The 3,533-nt window shown below is 33.2% G+C and overlaps 1 long non-coding RNA gene across 1 annotated transcript; it reads right to left on the bottom strand.

The window, feature by feature from the left end:
- Nucleotides 1-1,689: 1,689 nt before the first annotated feature.
- Nucleotides 1,690-2,624, bottom strand: LOC135266255 (uncharacterized). Its single transcript, XR_010334156.1, has 4 exons — nt 2,509-2,624; nt 2,350-2,449; nt 2,058-2,293; nt 1,690-2,006 (listed from the first exon to the last, which is right to left on the bottom strand). It is a non-coding gene; the product is annotated as an uncharacterized LOC135266255 (long non-coding RNA).
- Nucleotides 2,625-3,533: the final 909 nt, after the last annotated feature.

Below are 3,533 nucleotides of genomic sequence, written 5' to 3'. Positions count from 1 at the left end.
CCCTCAAGATGTCAGAAAACAAGATTATTAATTCTATTATCTTAATACGTTATGTCAGTCCAATAGATTGAAACACAGATAATTAACAGGAACTTCCTGTTCTTTACTCAACTTAATTCACTTATCAGTGCTCAAGAGGTCTTGAAAAAGTGAAACAACATAAACATTTCTCACACTTTGTAAGCAAATTTGAAAAGTTTGATTAATATCTTGATTGCCAAGAATTTGTATCTTTCACTTTTACAATTCACTAAAACTATTTATTATTTCATAATTCACCAATTATCCGAGAAAATAAAATAACAGATGAGCAGCAACACTAATGTGCAATAAGCAAATTAATTTTATTTTTAATTTCCTTCCACCTACTTATTATCAAGTTAAAACTAATTTATGTTTCAATTTTTATTGAATTCGCAAGGTTAGTTTGATATTAACTATCGATATTAATATTAATTTGTCAAAATTAAATTTATAATCATTTTTAAGGAACAAACGCTGTCTTGGTTTATTTTTGCCTTAGGCCGCATCGTGTAATAAATTAATTTTTATCAGTTACTTTATCTTCCTGAAAATTTTGAACATAACTGCTCTTCTCTTTTCAAGGAAATGACGAGAACTCGTGTTTCTCTGTAATTACAACAATTAACACCTTTTCCCCAATCCCGTTCAGCGGGTTTGGTAACAATGATTTTATCAAACGATCGAGGTTAGTATTTCAAGAGAAGGCAGAGTATCTAATGACATTTGCCCAGTAATGCTTAGTTGAAGTTATGATTAATGACAGCCGGTTCAGAACCGTTAAATCATTTAATAACGCATAAAAAATCGTTTTTCAAAATCGTTACTAATGCTGTGCAAATAATGGATTTTTCGTTAGTTTATTGAACCAGTCTCTGGATTTTTGTAACAATGCGAATTTCAATTTATTGACAAGAAACACCCTAATTGCGGGATCGTGATCCCGATTTATTTTACATTATATTATCATAAATCGTGTGGGAGAGGAACTTTCCCTAGTCACAATAGGACAATAGCGATTTTTTGTCTCTAAATAAACCGATTAAAAATTGACTAGTAGTCAGTTTCGAAACGTCCGGAGTCGTCTTTGCGGTGATTCAAAAAAATTAATTATAGGCTTTGTCTTCACGCTTTTAAGGCACTAAAACGCAGGTTATTACATATTCGTTGCATAATAATGATTGACGTTAGAGATAGCGCCTCGGACGGCCCACTTTACTCAAACAAGTTAATTATAAATTATCACAATTAAATAATATTTAATAATAGCCTAATAGAATGAGCATATCCCATTTAAGCGTCGTATAATTGGGTGTAGAAAGTCACTGGCGCATTGTGCGTTGTTAATTTGCTAATGTGGCCCATTGTGAGTGTCACATGTGTCGCTAATTTCCCATACATCGGGCATAAATTGCTCATTACCCGAGTGCGCTATTGAGTAATTCGATTAACTAATACCCATAGAATTTATCGAGAAATTTTACAAGAAAAAGCCCAAGAACGGCTTAATTAATCTCCGACCTAGCAATTATGCGGACTAAGATTTAATTTCGATCCCTGTCTGATTTTAATTAAACCGATAATAGATTTCCAGCACAGTCTCGGTGCTGCAGCCGCTCAGCATCTAAAATTCTAATTAACTTGTTAACTCAAATTTTTCAGCGGCGTTTCTCGTCTCGCCTGTCGTTGAAGTCTCCTCGAAATTTATGCGTGCGACAGTTTCAGGACGAACTTAATTGTTGTTGAAAGACTTTCGACTGGAACCTGCTTTTAATAACTTACTGAACAACACGTTCTGTAATTGCCAAAAAACGACTATCCTGTTATTCAAGAGTTGCGAGCTGAAAACTACTCGCATCCAATTAAAATTGCTCAAATCGACGTATTTCGGTCAGAACGCATTTGTTGCTTGAATAAGTAACCGTACGATTCCAATCCTGGTTTATTACAAACTTGCTGAAACACGTGTATTCCATTTGGAGCGGCTTAAACCGATTCTTTATCTTATTTCATCCGATAAAAACCATTTTTATTACCTGCAGCTTTGGACTTCTGGTTTTTAAAGCTATAATATTTTATGTCCTTGGGAAATGCTTCAAAGCAAGCTGAAAATTCATAAAACAGCAGGGGACTGCGCTTGATAAGATCTCGGAGCTTTTATTAGAACGAATAAAATAAATAAATGCTCGAAAAAACTATAAATACGCAATTATTTCAAAAGAAGAAAGGGACTTTCAAAGTTAATCTGTGCTGTCTTGAAGATAAAAATGCACTATAAATATAAACTATTAGAAGTTCCAAGGTTCATATCAAAACAAAAAGTATTACTTGATTGATGAGAATGTAATAGTGAGAACAACAAGGCCTTGGCGTTTTGTCATTGCGAATTATTTCGAATCTGCTAGTGAGATATTCAAATCGAAATCAGCTGAAAAAACATTTTTGCGACTGGTGATGGTCCAGAACGCAAGGTTTATTGTTAATTACCTAATTAAATAATGAATTCATCATTCAGTCTTAAATTACAGCCCAAGCCCGAAATGTATCCATTACAAATACTTTTCCTGATGTAATTAGATAATGTAGTCTATTAGTGTTTCAGGTTGTTCTGGCCCGCAGGCTTTGTGGTCAAAGCCGTTCAAAAGAAACTGCACTTTTTATCGGATTTTTGTTCCGTCACTATAATTTTTAATTAATTGTCACTTCTTATAATGCCTGACATTCGATATTTTTGTAAGTGGGCATTTTTTGTGTGTGTTCCGTGTTTGGGAAATGTGAAAATATGACGATTACGAAATAAATTTCCAATTAGATTAGGCAAGGTGATAAGAATGTCTTCTTAATTACTATCTTTAGACACAATTAAAATAAAATCGAGGTTGGGCTGATTTGTTTCATGATGTCAATTATTGTGAATAGATGTGAAATAGATACACTTTCAATTGATCGATGGATCTACTTTCAGTCGATGTCAAGATACAATGATCCAATTATACAAATATTGAGATCTGCTTTTTGGAGGATAATGGATTGGCATTACGGATACATTTGCTCCCGGATTGCAGCCTTCAGCCAATTACGGCCGCTGCAATTACTCTTCAATCGATTTCAGCAATAATGGAGCAGGAATCCACTCCTGCTTCGGACTGGAATTTTATTATAAGATACTTTTGTGTTTTCTCATAAACACCGTAAATTTAGAATTAATTTTTATAATTCCCCATGACAGTCATTGAATTTATGTCGTCTGAGCTTATTATGCAACCATTTTTATACATCTACCGGTTTTATGACCATTATAGAAATAGGATGTATTTTTGGAGAATAGATTTTTATTATGTAATTTATTACTAATAAAAAAACGAAAAATAATAAATTGCATTTTTTGTGATACCTGCACCTTTCTAAGTTTCGCTACGGGTTCAAATATTCAATAAAACATTTACCAATAATCTCGAACAAAATTGGGAAGTCAGATTATCCATGTGGGAGTATTTAAAAAATTAAGTTTG

Source organism: Tribolium castaneum, chromosome 5 (assembly GCF_031307605.1).
Source record: "Tribolium castaneum strain GA2 chromosome 5, icTriCast1.1, whole genome shotgun sequence".
Lineage (NCBI taxonomy): Eukaryota > Metazoa > Arthropoda > Insecta > Coleoptera > Tenebrionidae > Tribolium > Tribolium castaneum.
The sequence above is the reverse complement of the archived record's forward strand: the minus strand, read 5'-3'. Positions and strand labels throughout refer to the sequence as shown.